We start from the raw sequence: 21673 nt of genomic DNA, 5'->3' as shown, positions 1-21673 counted from the left end.
GAAAACAAATATTACTGGTCTCATTAAATTTTTTATTTTATATGTAAATATTTAATAAGGTAGACCATGTATAAAATTTATAACTAAACACATGTAAATATACTGGGGGTAGCGTGCATGGTTTAAAAGTCCAGGCCCTTTGCAATACTGGCTCACTAAAGTTTATAAAATTTTCATGCAGTATAACAGCTCTTCCTACCAGCATCATGTTTTCTGCTTACTTGATAAGAGTGCCTTCATCCTTGTCAATTCAATTTGTGTTTATCCTATGTAGAATCATGTGCTAAATGTTCCAGTGTATATATAAGCATAAGGCATATTTTGCTGCTCTTAGGAAGTTTACTATCTGGGACGGGGACGATGATAATGGTAGTGATTTTGGAGGAGGTTACAAGAATAATGGGGGTGTTGATGGTGACGGTGATGATGATGATGGCCAAGAAAGAGAAAAGGAGAAGAAAGCCTTATTTATGGTTGACATGAAAGCAAAATTGGAGTTGACTGCTTCTTCTCCCTGCTGTCTGGTAATGTGACATCTTTCCTGAGCAGTGATGCTCTTCCCAGCCTGTTCATCTTGCTTCCAATGCAGCTTAAAAATACTTTTTAGTCATCTTCAGCATGTACTATAATTCTCAGCTTCCTAGGGTTTAAGCCTTGGGAACAGGAGGTTTTCCTAGGCCCCTACCACTCTTCTGTATTTTGGTCCTCGGTACTCCACAAGCTGGGAAAGCTGTGAGTCATGACTCCCATGTGGTGGGATTCCCTCCCTTCCCCTCGATCTACATGCCTGCCCAGCCATCTGTTGCCACTCTCAAGGTTATGGAGCAAGAGATGACACAGGGAAGAGAAAGGAAAGCACCAGGAAAATGAACACTGTTTTATAAATAAAACTGAAAAAAGCTGTATTTTCTTATTATAAAAGCAATTTGTATTCATTACAGGAATATCAGAAAATGAAGCATAAGAACAAATCAAACAAAACAAAACACAGTCTCCCTCAGAGCATCGTTAATTATTATAACCATTTCTTTGTATGTTTTTCCGAACCTGCATCCCGTATCTATCTATGTAGCTAGCTATCAAACAATGGGATCATTACCACATTATTTTGTAACCTGTTTTTTAACATTGAATTATGAACATATTTCCATGTACATAAATATACCCCTATACTAACATTTTTAATGTTTAAGGAATGTTTTCTATGCAAGGCATTATTCCAATTGCTGTACTTCATATACAAAAATAGGCAAGATTGTCTCTGCCCTCATGTGGGTAACGTAATTAGTTTCTCTATGTAATATTTAGGTCATTTCCATATTTTTGCTTTTACAAACGCTGTGATGAATTTCCTTGTAGCTAAATCTTTGCATATACTCATAATTTTTGAATGATTGCGTTGGCTACTCTGTTTGCCCCTCTGGGTTTACTCCCCATGCTTCTTTGCCTTGCTCTGTGGCCCTCATCACTGGGCTCATTTACCCTCTGACAATGGGAAGCACAAGCAGGACATTGGAGGAGGGTAGTAGAGAGAGATGTGTGATATATTCTGACTCACTCCTTCCCTCCTTATGGATTGTCATTAGCTACCTTCTTGCATTGATGATGGCTTTTGTGCCTGGGCGCCCTTCTCCCAGAGCTCAGCTTTCAGGGAGTTGCTCACCCCATGACACTGCACCGTTCCTTTTCGGTTTACCTTAACCTTGCCCTAGAGCGTTCTTCATTAAACCCTCTCAGTTACCCCATGTCTGTAGGGATGGAAAATTTTTCCTTTCTTCCCTTCTAGGTTCTTTGGCTGCTCTAAGAATCAAATTGACATATGACAGATTAACAGGAGGAAAACAAATTTAATTTTGTACTAAGGAAGCACCATAAAAAAAAATGAGACCCAAGGGTAAGTCAGGCAATTGAGGCTGATAGCCCATCCCAAGCTAAGGAATGGGATAGGAGCCTGAGGCTTCAAAGGGGAGGGGGGCCAGGAATTCCCTGGCAGTGCAGTGGTTAGGACTCCGTGCTTTCACTGTGGAGGACCCGTGTTCAGTCCCTGATCGGGGAACTAAGATCCCACAAGCTATGTGGTGTGGCAAAAAAAAACCAAACAGAAAACAAACAAAAAAAAAAGTTGAAAAAAAGGGAGGGCTGTAATTCACAGGATGATAAGAAGGGCAGATGTTTGCCCTGCCATACAGATAGGTCATTCAGATAAGAAGTTATCTCTGGTAGTAGCTCTCTTTCTGGGCCAGGCCCCCTATTTAAATTCTTTTAGGTAGTTAAGGGAGAGGTAAAAGTTTTTCTTGAATCTGCTGGGTCTTGATTGCCTCCAGCTCAAAACAGTTCACACGCCAAAGTGGCATATTGTGGGGTAGCCTGTTCTGCTCCCCTGCCATCTGTTTCGTAGCAGGACCCTGGACGGTAAAAGCATAGTCCTTTCCCTAGCATATTCTGCATCCCTAACTGCTTACCTGCATTGGATCATGTAGAAAAGTCAAGAACTCCCTTTTCTCTTTTGACTTAAGACCTAGACACCAGTGACCACTGAGCTGCCATCTCCCGTTTCTTTCTGCTGGACCTTTTCATAACTGCCATGGGGATCTCTCAAACTATGACTGAGACACTCTGGCGGGGAGCACAAGAGAGAACCAGGAGAGCCCTTCAGCCCTCCAGTTTGGAACTTTGACTGCAAGGACTGTGCTACCTTCACTTTGTTCTTGATGCCCGAAATCCTTGCTGGAGTCACAGTGAATTAGAAGAGGTTGTGTGGCCATTTCTTAACCTTTTAAACATCTGAGCTCATAGAAAAATTTGTTTCTTTAATTCTTTCTTCACTTTAGACTTGTGGTATTACAGTATTCTTATTACATAGCCAGAACTCTATTTTTAGAGCTTCTAGCTTAAATATGAGTCCCCTGATACTATCTCTTCTGTGATTCTGTCTTTTCTGTGAATCAGTAGAAATGTGTTTCTTTAAAGTCTACATCCAGTTTTACCTTCCTCGCCTTTTGGATTTTTAGATAATTCTCTCTCTTTCTTCAAAGGTTCTTCACACTTCTGTTTAACCAGTTCTCAGCTGTTAAGAATCGTCTGTCCCATTTTTGGGTCTACCTTGTGTTCAATGAAATTGCTAGCAAGACTAGTCCAAGAATGATCAAATATTCTTCTTTTTAGTGAGATGAAATTTTTGATGTGCACGTATTTGGGGTTCCCATCTTATTGCCGTGCTCCAGGCCTCTGCCCCCTGGTGCTTTACCTTGTTCTGAAATTCCAATTCCCAGAGGTGGGCACTTAGGAGTTTGGCTTCAGAGTCAGAAAGATCTGGAGTTAAATCCCATCACTTATTGGCTTTGTCACTTTAAGGCTTCTATCTTTACTGAGTGTCAAGTTTCCTGGCTTACCTCACAAGGTTGTCAGGAGAAGTAAATGAGATGACCCATGTGGAAATAATCTAGCATAGCATGTGGAGATGTGGTTTCTCAGACTAAGTCACTTTCTCCTCTCTCCCTCCCCTCCCTCTCTCCTCCCCACTTCCCCTCCCCTGTGGCATGCTCTCCTCTTCCTTCCCTTCCTCCCTCTCCACTTCTCCTTCCTCCTCCCCACGCCCCCACCCCCGCCACTCCTCTCCACTTTCTCCCTGTCCTGTAAGACAGACAATGAGGATAAGAGGGCTAAAAACCAAGTCATTTTATTTCTCCTTAGAAACAGACCAAAAAGTGCAGGGAATAATACTCAGAAGGAAAACCACCTTATAAATCCAGGCCCCAAAAGGCTTTTCCAATACTTCTGAGTTCTCTCATGAGCTCTTTCCTTGTAGCATCAAGGACACAAAGAATGATGGGAAGTTGTGATAACGGTCATTATTTTCCCAGTCTTTGAAAACATGACTGCCCAGTGTGTCAGACTGAAGAGTTGTTGTGGTGAATAAGATAAACTCTCAAAGTGGTTACATAATATGTCAAATGGTCTTATCTGGTGGAAGGGAGCTGGCCGGCTAACATGAGCCAGTTCAGTATTTCTAAGATGTTTGGAGCTGGGTGGGAAGGATGATCCTGTGTTTCAGGAAACTGCTGTATCAGCTGATAAGGGCTTCTTCAAAGGCTAGCTGGAGAAATGCATTGTGAGTCCTTTGCACCAGAATTCAGACTTCACTTGATCCCTATTTCTCAATTTTTACAAATTCTTAACTTTTCAAGGAAACTAGATTGGTCTTAAGATCTTTTAAGAATTAATTTCAGGGCTTCCCTGGTGGCGCAGTGGTTAAGAATCAGCAGGGGACATGGGTTCGAGCCCTGGTCCGGGAAGATCCCACATGCTGCGGAGCAACTAAGCCTGTGCGCCACAACTGCTGAGCCTGCGCTCTGGAGCCTGCGAGCCACAACTACTGAGTCCGTGTGCCACAGCTACTGAAGCCTGCGTGCCTAAAGCCTGTGCTCTGCAACAAGAGAAGCCACTGCAATGAGAAGCCTGAACACTGCAAAGGAGAGTAGCCCCCGTTCCCTGCAACCAGAGAAAAGCCCGCGAGCAGTAACGAAGACCCAACACAGCCAAAAATAAAATAAATTAAAAAAAAATTAGTTTCACAATATTATGACAGAAAAATTTGTGGGTTTGGGGGGGGATTTTTTTTTTTTTTTTTTTTTTTTTTTTTTGCGGTACACGGGCCTCTCACTGCTGTGGCCTCTCCCTTTGTGGAGCGCAGGCTCCGGACGCTCAGGCTAAGCGGCCATGGCTCACGGGCACAGCCGCTCCGTGGCATGTGGGATCCTCCCGGACCGGGGCACAAACCCGCATCCCCTGCATCGGCAGGCGGACTCTCAACCACTGCGCCACCAGGGAAGCCCGAAAATATATTTTTATCTTAAATTTTTATTACATAATATTTTATGTATGCAAAAATAATAAATGTAATATATAATATATATGTAAGTTGTGAAAATATTAAAATATAGACACACAGGGCCTAGAACATTAATATCTGGGCTCTCCTCCACTGATTTCTACTTCTCCTGCAGAAATAACTGCTCTTCTGAATTTTGCATTCCCACTCATTAAAAACAAAACACTGTTACCATATATAGATGCATTCCTAAACAATTTTAGTTTTGCTTGTTTTTGAGCTGTATCAAAATGGCGTCATAACATATGTAGTGTTTTTTCGCTCAAGTTTTTAACATTCATCATTTCATCCATGTTGTGGTCTATAGCTGAATTTCATTCATTTTTACTATATTCCATTTGGTGAACATACCACAGTTCATTTATCCATAGTACTATCTATGAACATTTTGGTTGTTTATTGTTTCCAGGTGTTTTCTTTTTTAATAATAGTCTTGTTAACATAGATGAGAAATATAATAATAAGAATTTTTAGTGTTCTTTTGTCAAATTGTCATAAACACTAGATTGATTTGTACAGTGTTCCTTTGAGCTTTTTCTATTTTATTATTCCCATTTATCACCTAAAGAAACTTAGATGCAGGAAAAAAAGAAATGATTTGCCCATGCTCTGTTGTCACTGATGCTTATTTCCACTGCTGTTAACTTCAAGAACCAGTTAAGTCCTCTCTTGGTTCTTGCCTGAACAGAGAAGAGTCCCTTCCATTCTGACACCAGAACTAGAAAGATATTTTATTTCAATTTCACAAAACTTATGATCCGAGACATTTTGTCACAGTGAAAATAAAATAAGCTCAAGAGGCAGACAGATTTGGGTTTTAAAATACTGGCATCAGCACTTGTAGCAGGGGTAGTCTTGTGCAAATTACTTTATTCTCCCAGTCCCCATTTCCTCCTCCGAAAGGTGGAGATCTAATGTTTTCCTCACATGATGGCTCACTGATTATGTCAGGTAAGACGTGTGAAAGGCCCAATCATCACATTATAAAACAAAGAACAGAGGAGGCTCACAGCCTGACCAATGGGACTTGTGATCTTCGCCTAAAAAAATGACACAGATGGAATAGAAAGAGGTCAGTTTGGGTTTGGGCCATTTCTAATCCTTTTGTGGATGGTTCTGGCTCAGAACAGAGGAATAGCGAGGTCCTTTGTTGACATGATGGTAATATAATGTTTTGGCTTTGCTTAGGATATCAGCTTTTTCTTCCCAAGTCTATCTCGTGGGTTATTTTAACAGTCCGTTCATTAGTAGCATAAGATTCCTTTGTGCTTTGTTTGAATGGCAAAGAAACAAAAACCCATCACGGTTTCTAATAATTAAGGAGAGTATGCATTTTCCTCTGAAGAAAAATTTAAGTTATTTAATGTGAATTGATGTTAATTAGTTAATTAATGTTAAAGCCATTGCATAAAGCATTTAAATCCAGGTATTGGACTGGAGTTCCAAAGGGAGTGTGACCTGGTCTGTCTTGTTCTCCACCCTGTCCCCAGTGCCTAGCACAATGACTGTACATAATATTTGCTAATCAATATTTGATGAATGAATCAATAAATGAAAGTGAAACTGCACACCTGGTCTCAGATTGGGACTCGAACCCAATCGCACCTTAGATGGGACCCGAACCCAGCCAAAACTTGGATTGGAACTTGAACCCATGGGCTGGGATTCCAACCCAGCCAAAATTCAGATTGGGACTTGAACCCACTATCTTTAAATTAAAATCACTCACCGGGTGTCAGGACTTACTGAAGCTCTGGTTCTTTATGTCTCAGCACAGAAGGAATTCAGCAAGAGGCAAAGTGATAGGCAAGAAGTAATTTATTAATATAGAACGCTTGTGAGGGATACAAGTGGGCAGATAAGGGGGCTCTGCCCCAAGAACTAAGTGGGAAAGCCAGTTTATTTAGGGAGATATACACTCCATAGACAGAGTGAGGGCCATCTCAGAAGGTGAGAGGCCCTGGGAGATACACATTCCATAGACAGAATGCAATCAGTCTCAGAAGGTGAGAGCACCAGAGGTGTGCAGTGGTTGGTTTTTTGGGTTTTTTTTTAACATCTTTATTGGAGTATAATTGCTTTACAGTGGTGTGTTAGTTTCTGCTTTATAACAATGTGAATCAGCTATACATATACATATATTCCCCTATCTCTTCCCTCTTGTGTCTCCCTCCCTCCCACCCTCCCTATCCCACCCTCCCTATCCCACCCGTCTAGGTGGTCACAAAGCACTGAGCTGACCTCCCTGTGCTATGCGGCTGCTTCCCACTAGGTATCGGTTTTACAGGTGGTTAGTTTTTATGGGCTGGGTAATTTCATAGACTAACGAGTGGGAAGATTATTCCAACTATTTCGGAGAAGGGGTGGGGATTTCCAGGGATTGGGCCACCACCCACTTTTTGGCCCTTTATAGTCAGCCTTGGAACTGTCATGGCACCTGTGGGTGTGTCATTTAGCATATGCTAATGTATTACAATGAGCATATAATGAGGCTCAAAGTGTACAGGAAGTCGAATCTTCCTCCAGCTTGGGCCTAATTGGTTCTAACCAGTTTTTGTCATATCCTCAACGGCTATGTCATTCTTTTCAAAGGTTGTGCCCTGTCCCCCTCCCTCCTGTCTCAAAAGGACTACCTCTCTTTGTCTTTTCTTATTGCAAAAATCATTTTTTTTCATGTTCCAAATCTTGAATAATGGAGGCTTAGGATACCGTATGAGTTGGTCAACAAGTAAGCATTGCCCTCTTGGAGAGTTTATCTTTGAAATACAAATATTCTAGGGAGTAATATATTATAATGCTAAAGAACTAACTGGATACAGTGAATTTAGCTAATGTTTAGGCTCATCCTCAGCCTGGGCGCTCAGAGAGGGGACTTGGGGAAGGGAACAAGAAAGCACAAAGACCTTCATGAATTAGCTTAACTGGAATGACTTGAACTGGAAGCTTGACTGCTGACTACGTGCTAATATTCATAGGTGGAAGGAAGGAGACTGACAGAATGGGGGCAGGAGAAGAACAAGGCCTAATCTTGGAGTCCAGACCTCTGGGAGAGAAAGGAGTCCTGAGTGAAGGGTATCTGAACAACTGAAGAGAAACTAGAGGATGATACACCTTGCATGAAGGAGCGGAGGGCCAGGTAGACAAACCTTGTCTACATGCCCATGTGGATCACAGCGGTCTGAAGATAAAGAGTAATAGCCTTCATTCATTCATTCGTTTATTCAACAGACATGCAGTGAATGCCTTCACTGTTCCAGGTAGTCTTCTAGGTGCTTGGGATATGTGAGTGAAGAAAATAGAGATCCTGCCCCAATGGAGCTTATATGCTAGTGGCATACAATAAACGAAAGACAGAATAAGTAGACAAACCAAACAGTATGTTAGGAAGTGACACTAGCAAGAGAAAAAAATGTGGAGCAGGAAAAGGGACAGTGGATGTGGGAGGAAAAGGGGAGTCAGTGGAGAATTTTGAGCAGAGAAAGCAACATGATGTGACACGTGTAGGGGTGGAAAAACTTTCCCTTCTAGGTTCTTTGGCTGGCGTAACAGTTTAATTGACATAAGACAGATTAACAGGAGAACATTTTAATTTCATATGTGCGGGAACCCCAAAGATATGAGACCCAACAGCAAGTTGGGCAGTTGAGGCTTATATCCCATCAATTGCAACAAAATAATGCACATGCCCCAGTGGCATATTTGGGGGTCATGTATTCTGCTCCCCTTCACATGTTACAGAAGTTCCCACCCCTCTGACTGCTAGAGTGTGTGTGGCAGGGAAACCTGTTGGAGGGTATTATAGTTAGCCAGGCAAAAGGCCAGGTGCTTGGACCAGGGTGGTGCCAGTGAGGTGTTAGGAGGAGATCAGATTGTGGATATATTTTTAAGGTAAAGCCACCAGGATTTCTTGACGAATTGGATATGGAATGACAGAAAATGAGGGGACTTGAGAATGTGTCAAGATTTTTGGCCTGAGCAGTTGAAACATGTACTGCCATTACCTGAGATGGGAAGGCTGCTGGTAGAGAAGGTTTGGGGGGAAAAGATTTGGAAATGTTGAGTCTGAGATGCCTGTCAATGGCTTTGGTGAGTATACAGTCAGATGTAGATGCTTGGAGTTTGGATAGAAGTATGGGCTGGAGATATATTTGGAGGAGTTAAAGGCATTTTGTAGAATTTAAAGCCTTGAGACCGGCTGAGATCATACAGGGAGTGGCAGATAAGGAAAAAAGGAGCCAGGATTGGGCCCTGGAGCATTACAGGGAGAGAAGAAGAACCCAGCAAAGAGACTGAGAAGATCCAACCAGTGAGACGAGAAAACCGAAAGAGGGTGGGTCCTGGAGACCAAGTGAAGAAGTGTGTATCAGGAAGGGATTATACACTGTGCAAAACGTTGCTTCTAGGTCCGAGTAAGAGAAGACTTAGCCGTAAATTCAGCAATGTGAAGATCACTAGTGAACTCGGAACTATGGAGGGCAGCTTCAGTGGAGTGATGGAGTCAAAGGCATAACTGATGTGAATTTAAGGGAGAATGAGAGGAGAGGGATTGAAGATGGCAAGAACAGAGAACTATTCTGAGGAAAGACCTACCTTCCTGGAAAGTTATTTGGCAACCAAGTTTTCAAAATAAATAATTAAATTACTTTAATTATGAAAATTTAAAAATTAAATGATTTGTAATCAGTATATATATTTTAAAGGATGCTCTCTGACTCAATAATTCTAAGAAGTTTTGGTAGTTGTCTTCTGTTTTTTAAGCAAAAATAATCAGAGATTTGCACTAAGGCCTAGATCTTTAAACCCAAGGATGCATATGGCCTCTCCATGTGACATGGGCTTCTTCACAGTGTGGTGGCTGGTTTAACAGGGCAGGAGAGCCAAGTGAGAGCTGCATGCTAATATCACCTTGGGGGCTTTTAAAAACTGTCTGCCTTCAACTCCCAGAAATTCTAATTTCATTGGTCTGGAATGGATCCAGGTATTGATATTTGTATAAGCTCCCCGGGTGATTTTGTATGGCCACGGTTAAGAACCACTGCTCTCATAAAGAGCACACGAAACAAAAAGATCTGGCTTCCCAGGCATCTGCTGCCCGCAGTGTTTGATATGGCATCTATTGGGCTCCAGAGGTTACCGTCATGTCATGTGACATTCAAAGGCTTGCCAAAGAAATGAAGAAAATGCTCGAAGCAGTCAGATAACTAATTGCAATCATTACAGAGCTCCACAGCTCTCCTCTGGCTGCTTCAGAATGATGGTGGATGGGCCCAGAGCCCATGTGTTTTACGAGGATATCCTGGCAACGTGTAAGGGCTGAGTTGAAGAACTGGACTGGCACCCCTGGTTGCTCTGTTCTTAAGGTGGCAGTTAGATGAGTCAAATGCCAAGTGGAGTTTTCCGCATCATTCCTGAAGATGTAATCTCTGCACGTGAAAAACCAGTGCCCCTGTTTTATTATTTGGTCAGCAGCTAAAACGAGCAGATAAACATGAGTGTTAGTCGGGACTCATCTGAAGTACTCCCAAGTAGACACCACAAGGAATTAAGATCCTGTTAGTTTTTAACCTGACACAAGATGTCACCATTGCTCCTGTGCTTTTTAGCAGTAACAGTATAAAGTTAAACAGCAGTGAGTTTGACTCCCCGATTACACAAGTTTTCTCCCCCCTCACAGGGAGATGAGTGAGGGCGTTCTGTTGATGAGCTTCATCAATCTATAGTCCATCCCACCCATCCAAGTTAAAAGTATTTATATATAAACACTGATTTTTTTCCCCCTTACATCAGCTGTGGATCAAAATTAATATCTCTTTGTGAACGCTTCACAGAGAAACTTTTTGGAAGTGACTGTAAAACAAGATAAGCTGACATTTTAGCTGGAAAAGTGGAGATCGTGTTTTAGTTTGCCTTCACTACTGCTGCTGACAATGTTGAAATGATCTCTTGCTACCATGCTTAGTTTGGTGCCAAAGCGGAAAAAAAAGGCATGGGCGTTATCCCAGGGTACCAATGGCTAAGAAGTGGGGTGGGTAAAAGATCACTGGAGCACTAAAACATCATCGGAAATGTTGCCAAGATGGAGTACTGACAGAACTTCTCTTACACACAGCACTGTGCATGGTTGGAAGGAACACTTGGCAAAGTTGCTTGGAGGTGAAGATGGTGAACTCAGAGTAGAGCTGAGTGAAGTGGAGAATTTGGGGACTGGACTTGCATTCCCGGGAATATTAAGAGAGGCTGGAACTAGCAAGCATCCTAATGCTCTGCCATTCCCCTACACTGCCTCTCTATATAAACACTGAACATCACTAAAGAATATCCATTTGAAGGAGTGCCTGATTATTACTTTGCTCTAGGTTTCCACACCAAAATATCAACATCGATTGACTCAGGCTTGTGGAATTATGGTGATTAATTTTTTTATTTTCTAATTTTTCTATGAGTATGTAACTGGAAAAAAAGACCTCAAAACAACAAAACTATATACTGTATGATTCCAATTATGTGACATTCTTGAAAAGGCAAAGCTATGGAGACATTAAAAAGACCAGTGGCTGCTAGGTGTTGGTGGCAGGGTAAGGGAGGGATGAATAGGCAGAGCACAGAGGATTTTTAGGGCAGTGAAAATACTGAGTATGATACCATAATGATGAATACATGTCATTATACATTTGTCCAAACCCAAAGAATATACAACACCACGAGTGAACCGTAATGTAAACTATGGACTTTGGGTGATTATGATATGTCAACATAGGTTCATCACTTGTCACGAATGTACAAGTGATGAACTCGGGTGGGAGTGTTGAAAATGGGGGAGGCTGTGCATGTGTGGAAGGCAGGGGAATATGGGAAATCTCTGTTCCGTCTCAAATTTGCAGTGAACCTGTAACTACCCTAAAAAAACCCCATGATTCCAGAGATTTATGATGAAGGAAGGTGTGCATGTGTTATTTGCATTGTTATTGTTATAATAAATTATTACTGTTATTAAAAGTTAAGAAAATATTATCATCTATTTTCTAGTCAATCTAGATGCAGATGTAGCTAAAGCTCTGTGTTAGTCAGGGTCCTGGGAGGAAGTACATGACACATTCAAATTAGGTAATTTAAAGAGAATTCTAATGAAGAGACTATTTCTAAAGATGTGAGTAGAATGGAGGGAAGTCGTAAGGGAGAGTGCAGTACCTGAGGATAGATCATTAGAATTATTATCGCCGTTAAGTCTGGAGGGCAAGAGGAGAGAGAGCTTTATGGACCACCCAACTGGAGTTGTGAAAATATGTCTTTCTCTCTCACTCCAACCTCTGCTGTATAGCCAATTCAACTAAGACTGTTAGTGTGGTCCACATGAGTCAAATTCCCAGGATACTCAATGAAAGGAGCAGGACAAAGAGTAGATCTGAGGGGAAAATAAAAGATGTACAGCAGTAATTTTTTTTTAAAATTCATTTTTATTACATAATTCTACAAATTCATATGGTTCTACAAGGTTTTCAAAGAAAATGAACAATCTCTTTTCCCACCTTTTTGCATCCCTGTTAGCCACTTTTAAGAGTCAACCACTTTTGATTACATTAACTATTTTTTTCTGGAATTTATCTCCTTATTTTAAATCAACACTGATATTTCTAATTTTTTCTAATTCAATGTTATTAATTGATTTCTTACTACTGAGGCTGAGGATTTAACTCTCTTACCCTCATCTCCCCTTCCTATGTCACACTGAGTTCCGGAACACACATGCTTACCCTATCCCATCCTACAGTATGGTTATACCAAATTTTAAAAAATTAGATCAGAATTCAGTGTTCATGTTGTGATTTTGTAACTATTATGCATAAATAGTGTACATTGTAAAGGTAGTATACAATTATTACGTTTCTTTTCTTGGAAAACTTGTTTTCTCTGGAGCTAATAACTGTATCATTTTTTTCCATGAATTTATTTATTTTATTTACTTATTTTTGGCTGTGTTGGGTCTTCACTGCTTCACACGGGCTTTCTCTAGTTGCAGTGAGTGGGGGCTACTCTTCCTTGCGGTACGCGTGCTTCCTATTGCTGTGGCTTCTCTTGTTGCGGAGCACAAGCTTTAAGCTCATGGGCTTCAGTAGTTGGGCACAAGGGCTCAGTAGTTGTGGCACATGGGCTTAGTTGCTCCGCTGCATGTGGGATCTTCCCGGACCAGGGACTGAACCTGTGTCCTCTGCACTGGCAGGTAGATTCTTAACCACTGTGCCACCAGGGAAGTCCCAATAATTGTATCGTTTGGGACCTATATTTTTTTCTATATACCTTTCTCTAATTCATCCCCAAACACTCTGCAAGAAGCAACATTCCCCTTTGAGTACATCAAACATTGGTGGTAATCTACTGCTTCATTTTGTGTTTGGAGTTATCCTTATTGGAGCCCTTCATCCTCTTTCTCCAATGTGAATCAGTGGTTCTCTGGGTTCACTTCTTAGCTGTGTGGTTCCCTTCACCCTCATCCTGGTGAAAGAGAATTATCATCTCTCTCCTCTCTTTGATTCCTTTACTTGATCCTTTATCTTCTGTCTTAGTTTACTACCTCATTTTGGTGGAGCACATCTAATGATTCAGATACCAATTCCAGTGGTAGTGGTAGTGGGTGGGGTTAGGGGTTGTGGTTCCACAGCACCAAGCAGTTCTCCAGTACCAGCTGGGTGTCCTAGAAGTCAACTCAATTTTGACACTATCTACCCAGAGATACCATTAGATCCCACAGGTTAAGGGTTCAGTCCTACAAGACTGGTGTCCCCACCCCCACCCCCACACACTTCAGACGCCAATCGCAAGTCCAGGTATCACCGAGGCTTCTGACCTACCGACTATAGTAGATTGTTGATTCCAACGACCTTCTATTCGATTAACTTGCTAGAGTGGCTCACAGAACTTAGAGAAACAGTTTACTTACTAGATTACAGGTTTATTATAAAAGGATCTAACTTAGGAACAAGCAGATGAAAGAGATGTAGAGGGCAAGGCATGGGGAAATGGGGGGGTGTGGAACTTCCATGCTCTCTGAACTTCCATGCTCTTTGAGCATGCTCTCTCTCCCCATTCTCCACGTGCTCACCAACCCAGAAGCTCTCTGAACCCTGTCCTTTTAGGTTGTTATGGAGGCTCCATTAGGCATGATTGATTAAATCATTGGCCACTGGTGATTGAGCCCAACCTCCAGTCCTTCACCCCTCCCAGAGGTGGGGGTGGGTTGGGGTGGGGTGGGGCTGAAAGTTCCAAGCCTCTAATCACAAGGTTGGCTCCACTGACAAAAGTCTCCTCATTAACATAACAAAAGACACCTTTATCCCTCTCAACACAGGAAATTCCAAGGGTTTTAGGAGCTCTGTGACAGGACCTGGAGGAAGAGCAAATATATATTTCTTATTATAAATCACAAGATCACAGCACTCCAGTACCTTCCTGAGGTCTTTTAGACCTTGCATGTTTTTGAGACATTACATGTCTGAAAATATTTTTAAACTACTCTCAAAACATATTGATAATATGATTGTGTTCAGAGTTCTATATAGAAACTATTTTTTAAAAGAATTTTGATAGCATTGCTCCATTTTCTTCTAGCTAGTCTACTTCTTTAGCTTTTATCTGTGAGCTATTTTTTCTCTCTGGAAGATTTTAGAGTCTTCCTCATATACCCAGTGATCTGAAATTTTACAGTAATACCTTAGCAAGGGTGTGGTGCTGGCTTGGCCCCTTATTCTGTTCTGGGAAATTTAATTTTTTTTTTTTCTGGGAAATTTAAATTATTTTTTTGATTATTTTTTTCTCCTCTCCATTTTCTTGTCTTTCTAGAACTCTTACAATTCAATCTTGGACCTCCTTGATTGATCCTCTGATTTTCTTATCCTTTTTGTGGTATGTTCCATTTCTTTCTTTTTCTGTCTGTTCAACTTTCTATATTTCCTCAACTTTATCTTTTTATTTATTTATTTATTGGCTGCATTGGGTCTTCATTGCTGTGCACAGGCTTTCTCTATTTGCGGCGGTGAGCGCGGGCTGCTCTTTGTTGTAGTGTGCGAGCTTCTCATTGTGGTGGCTTCTCTTTGTTGCAGAGCACAGGCTCTAGGCACGCAGGCTGCAGTAGTTGTGGCTTGCAGGCTCTAGAACGTAGGCTCAGTAGTTGTGGCACATGGGCTTAGTTGCTCTGTGGCATGTGGGATCTTCCGGGACCAGGACTCGAACCCGTATGCCCTGCATTGGCAGGCGGATTCTTAACCACTGTGCCACCAGGGAAGTCCCTCTTCAACTTTATCTTGTCACTCCTCTATTGATTTATTTTCTGTTATATTTTAATTTTCAAGAGCTCTTTATTTCTTCTTGGATTGCTTCTTTTCTGTATAGTATGTCTTTTTTGTTTCTTGGATGATGCAGTCTTTTATCATTTGAAGATACTACTTATAGTGAGGTTTAGTTTTCTTCTGCTCTCTGCATTGTTTCTGTTTTCTCTGGTTTCTTTTTTTCCATATATTCATTGTCTGTCATGTTAGAAATTTTCTTTAAATAGGAATTCTTGGTAGTCTGTCTAAGAGTAAAACACTAAAAAGCTTAGTTTAGTGGAAACTGTACCTTGGTGGGGCTTGACAAAGAGGAGGCCTGAATGTTTCATAGGAGACCCCCAAATGTTAGCATCTGTAACTAAACAAATGCTAAACATGTTAGTATTTCTCAGGGATCATTCTCTTTATCTGGGAAGTAAGTGAGCAGCTGATGGTGTTCTCAGAGCCAAGTAGGAGACAGGTTGGGAGGATATCACGAATTCCTCTGTTTTTAGTTCAGTACTCGTGCCCTCAGCTATGGTTATATTTTAGCCTTTTGCCACTCAACCTTCAGAAGTTCTTGGTGCTGCCAATTTCTAAGCATTCCTGGGGTTCTGCAGCTCAAATTGGCTCTTCTGTTGATACTGCTATCTGCCCCTGAATCCTTATAGATACTTGAATTTTAGGTTTATGCTAAGTCATTTACCACTTAGCCATCTGCTTGCCAGCTTTTAAAATTTTATGGCTATCTCTCATTTGCTGTCATCCACTCTTTCATTCTTTCTGGCCTTATGGCCTTTCTAAAAAATCATTTTTCCTGCCATTTTTAATTAGAAATCTTCCAGTCGTCTTTTTGTTTTGTATTTAAAACTGAATGAGTGGTCAGGAGAAAGTCTTAAGTAGCTTGAGGTTGTTCAGGTTCTCAGGGTCATTCTTCCCCCAAGGAGTCGCCTGCTGGAGACTCAGCAGCCCCATTTGCTCTCATAAACTTTCTTTGTTCTTTGCTCTGTTGACCTTCCTCAGACATATGGCCCATTACACCCATTAAACTACATATTTCCGCATTACATCAAGTCTAGTTCCTTTATTCCTGAGAAGATGGGAGCCTTGCACATGATCAAGGTTGAAATGAATCAATTTCTACTCTATTTATAGCAATGTGGTGACATGTCTCCCAAGATATATGTAGAACAATGGGTGTTGACAGCATTTTCTGTAACCATGGATACCCTGCAATTATTCCTGAACCTTACTCATTATTTATCTGCATCTGAATTTTAACAAACAGGATTCTTCCTGCTAACTCAATTTTCCAATGAAAACATAGTGCCCATTATTATCCTCTTCTCATGAGTCAGACTCCATCTTTCAAGTTCAAATTTAGTCATATACTTTGAGAGGACTGAGTCAATCTCTCTTCTTGGATAAAGGTTGAAAATTCATCATGAGAGTAATAATGGCAAAAATAATGATGATGACAATGCAATAAAAGCCAAATAGTCTAACAATCTTATTTGTTTCTTAAAATAAGTCTAATGTAAGCAAGTATTATTATTAATCCCTACTTTTTTAGATGAGGAGACTTGAACCTCAGAGATTTCCATTTACTGCCCAAGATGTCACCACTGATAAGTGACTGATTCATAATTTTGCCGTCATCAAACATTTGCTAGATGCTTATCATGTCTCTGGCAGTGAGGATGCTGACTGAGATGAACTACTGATCTCAGGTTGCTCACAGATTGGCAAACAAATGCATAAATGAACAAGTAAACAAACACTTGGGAATATGCACTGGGGCTGGGGGTGGGGATGGGGATTAAAAAAAAAAAAAATCACCAAATTGCATGCTGATTCCCATATGCCATATGGAAGGACCAGAGAGGGAAATGTTTGAGATTGTATCGGGCAGGTTATAATAATAAAAGGGTAGTTAGGAAAGCACCTGACACTGGGTCCACCAGCTATCTATGGTCATTTACTCGGATATACCATTTGGGAGAATATCTGCAGAAAGCATTCATCAACATATCAATAGCTTTATACTCTTCAGGGTTGTTTTCAAAGTGTGTGTATCCCATGATGGGTCTGTCTAGAATAAGTAGCATGATATAACCAGTTTAGTGAATATGCCATTTGTTGTACTTAAACTGGTTGACCACTCAGCAATTCACTTCATTTCACACTCTGTTTCCTCATTTGTAATATAGTACACCATAGGCATTTTAAGTATAACAAAAAAAATTTTTAAGCTTCTGAATGTGTAATAAAATGCATATTTCTCTTGAATATTTTCTTTCCTCTGGGGTTCTAGCATCCCCTATGTTAACCATACTTCATTTATAATAATTCATTTGAGTATAGCTAAAGCCCATCCTATCACTAAATTTCAAAAAACCAAAATTCATCTCTGAAAAAGATTTCAGAATGTCTTTTCTGATGCCAGGAGGCAGATTTAAATTATTCATGTTGTTAAAATACATGTTAAAGTCACTGTTTTTTGTTTGTTTGTGTTTTTGTGACTGGCTTTTTTCACTTAGCTTAATGTTTTCTTTTTTATAAATTTATTTATTTATTTACTTCTGGCTGAGTTGGGTCTTCATTGCTGCGCGTGAGCTTTCTCTAGTTGCAGCGAGCGGGGGCTACTCTTCATTGTGGCGTGTGGGCTTCTCATTGTGATGGCTTCTCTTGTTGCAGAGCTTGGGCTCTAGGTGTGCAGGCTGCAATAGTTGTGGCATGTGGGTTCAGTAGTTGTGACTTGCGGGCTCTAGAGCGCAGGCTCAGTAGTTGTGGCCCATGGGTTTAGTTGCTCTGCGGCATGTGGGATCTTCCCAGACCAGGGCTCGAACCCGTGTCCCCTGCATTGGCAGGCGGATTCTTAACCACTGTGCCACCAGGGAAGTCCAAGCCAGTAGTTTTTAATTCTAGCTCTCTCTCCTCTTTTTACTATTCCCACCTTTCTATAGAATATGTGCATAAAATTTAATGTTAATTTAATGTTGTATTAAAAACTAAGGTCTCCAAAATGCTTAGGTTCACTTAAAAAATTAGTATAAAACTACAGGCTTGGGGCTTCCCTGGTGGCGCAGTGGTTGAGAATCCGCCTGCCGATGCAGGAGACACGGGTTCGTGCCCTGGTCCGGGAAGATCCCACATGCCGCGGAGCAACTAAACCCGTGAGCCATGGCCGCTAGGCCTGCGCGTCCGGAGCCTGTGCTCTGCAACGGGAGAGGCCACAACAGTGAGAGGCCCGCATACCGCAAAAAAAAAAAAAAAAAAAAAAAAAAAAAACTACAGGCTTGGGAAGGTATTCCCCAAACTCTTCCAGATGTGGAATTATATTGGGTTTGATTTCCAGATGGTTTTATAATTTCTCTGGAGTGAGTCAGGGTGCCATGGGAACTGTGACAACAGTGCAAGGAGTGATGGGATAGTTCTGTCATTTGAGGGAGTAGAAGGGAGCAGTGTTCACCAGGAAAGCCTTCCATTGGGGATAGGGTGTGTTTGACCAATACTTCCAAGTACTGATGGGAAAAGGAGGTGTGAAAATTAAATCTGGTGCCAGAAACTCTTGAAAACCAACCTCTGGGCTGGGATGGACCTATGTGCACCTCTGAACAAGGGCATGCCTCTGGTTCTGTCCCACTTGGGAGTTTGTATCTAGTCCCAGCTCTCATTTGCCACAAAGAAGCATTGCTCAGGTGAGTGTTCCTGCAGTTCCTTGTTAGAGACATAACATTGGCCTTCACTGATCATTGTATTCATAAAGCATCTGCTTTTTCCATCAGAGAATAAACGATGATGCTCCTGATCTTGATTATCCTGTGTTCTACATTTTTAAAAAATTCACTCTGGGGAACATATGTATATGTATAACTGATTCACTTTGTTGTAAAGGAGAAACTAACACACTATTGTAAAACAGTTATACTCCAATAAAGATGTTAAAAAAAAAAAGGATAGAGAAGACATGAATGAAAAAAAAATTCGCTCTGGAAGGTGCCTGCCTTCAAATCACTGGCTAATGTGAAATTCATAAGAATTTTGTTATGATAGAAAAATGTTAAATTGGACAAAATCATTCAGAATTGCTTCTTTTTTCTCACTGGTATTTTCATGGTAGAGGATATACATTTTTTCCTCCTCCAAGGAAAACATGTAGTAATTTTATCCCAGGAGCCTACATTCTAATTGTATTAGACTATCTCTCTAGCATTGTCATTCCATTAGATAATTTGATGATACATGCAAATACACCAATCTAATGGTCTATCATAAAAGAAATGACTGACTGTTACCATTTGTTTCCAGCAATTTATATGATTTCTCACCTCCTGCTGATAAAAAGTTCCAGAAGGCAGGGAACTCAATTTTTTTTTTTTTTTAACAGCAAGGTGGACCAGAGTGAAAAGGGAAGACTAAGAAAAAGTATTGCTGTTTCCTTGTTTTTGCATTAAAATTTTTATAAACTTTCATAACCTGGCATAATTCTGAGCTTTTTCATTTGAAAAGCACCTAAAAGTAGTTACCTGTAAATTTTTTTCTTTTGTTTTCTTTATCCATTCATCTGTCGATAGACATTTAGGTTGTTTCCATATCTTGGCTATTGTAAATAGTGCTGCTATGAACATTGGGGTGCATATATCTTTTCAAATTAGAGTTTTCATCTTTTCTGGATATATGCCCAAGAGTGGCATTGCCCATATGATAACTCTATTTTTAGTTTTTTGAGGAATTCCATACTGTTCTCCATAGTGGCTGCACCAATTTACATTCCCACCAACAGTGTAGGAGGGTTCCCTTTTCTCCACACTCTCTCCAGCATTTATTTGTAGACTTTTTGATGATGGCTATTCTGACTGGTGTGACGTGGTACCGCATCGTATCGATAGTTTCAGTTTGCATTTCTCTAATAATTAGTGATGTTGAGCATCTTTTCATGTGCCTGTTGGCCATCTGTATGTCTTCTTTGGAGAAATGTCTATTTAGAACTTCTGCCCATTTTCTGATTGGGTTGTTTATTTTTTTATTATTATTACTATTATTTTTGATATTGAGCTGCATGAGCTGTTTGTATATTTTGGAAATTAATCCCTTGTTGGTCACATCATTTGCAAATATTTTCTCCCATTCTGTAGGTTGTCTTTTTGTTTGATTATGGTTTCCTTTGCTGTGCAAAAGGTTTTACGTTTATTTAGATCCCATTTGTTTATTTTTGTTTTTATTCTCATTACTCTAGGAGGTGGATCAAAAAAGATCTTGCTGTGATTTATTGTTGCCCATGAGTTGTATCTTGAAATTGTCTGCATACAGTGGTACTTCCCAGGAATAGTTACTTTTGTTTGTTTTTTAAAGGGGCACATAGCTAGCATATGTCCCTTTCTGTTTTCACTTCTTCCCCTCCATCCTAACTGGAATACAAACATGATGATTGGATTCCCAGGATCCATTCTGGAACATGAGGTTACCTGAGGATCATACTCTAAGAATGAAGGAATAGAAATATAGTAGGTGGCTGGGTCCAGGATGATACTTTAGAGCTGTTATATTGGGTTGGCCAAAAAGTTCGTTCAGGTTTTTCCATAAGATGTACAGAAAAACCCAAACGAACTTTGTGGCCGACCCAATACTATCACTGCACTGCTTAACTACAGACTTCCTTTATATAAGAGGGAAATAAACCTCTGTCTTGGTTAAACCATTTTTTTAAATCTCCAGCCCCCATAACTAGCAGCTGAATATAAATCCTAACTTGGTTAATGAGCGTCTATTCAATGGCGGAGCATTATGTGATTGACTGATGGTGACTGATAAAAACAAAATTTATGACAAGACCCATCATGGAGACTACTTTTTTCTGGTCTTGATCCTTTATGTTTTCATAGTGGCTAAAATCTATTAAAACAAAAAGATATACAGATAAGATGGATAAGCTCAGGTTGCCTTTAAAAGAACACTCTGTAGAAGCGATGAGAATGTGCTTTGAAGAACTGCGGGGAGTATAACTGACTGATGGCCCCAGCTGCCGGGTTCTGAAATCCATCTCCAAGTTTGAGCCAAGGCCTTGCCTCCCAAGGGGTGCTCCCAGACAATGATGTGTGGCAGAAGTACCAAGGCAGGTTTTTTTCTGGAGGGCCATGGGATTCCCCCGATGGCCAGCTTTGGCTTGAGGACTCCCTGATGGCCTTGCCAACCCTTCCTTCGACTACATGGCAGCACACTTCTGCCCAACCTTCTCCCCCTCGCTTCTTCACTCTGGGTCAGCCTCGCGTCATGGTCTCATGACCCTCTAGCTTTCCTGGCTCACTCTCCATTTTCTTTCATGGGCATTTCTCTTAGTAAAATCCTTGTATGTTTAATCTTATCTTGGCATATGCTTCTATGAGAACTTGGACTAATACACTCATTTGAAGAAGCTAAACATTTTCTCCATTCTTGAAGTCAATCTATTTTATGGGCCCATTTTGTGCAAAGATAGATGGTT

This window comes from Kogia breviceps, chromosome X (assembly GCF_026419965.1).
Source record: "Kogia breviceps isolate mKogBre1 chromosome X, mKogBre1 haplotype 1, whole genome shotgun sequence".
Classification (NCBI taxonomy): domain Eukaryota; kingdom Metazoa; phylum Chordata; class Mammalia; order Artiodactyla; family Physeteridae; genus Kogia; species Kogia breviceps.
The sequence above is the reverse complement of the archived record's forward strand: the minus strand, read 5'-3'. Positions refer to the sequence as shown.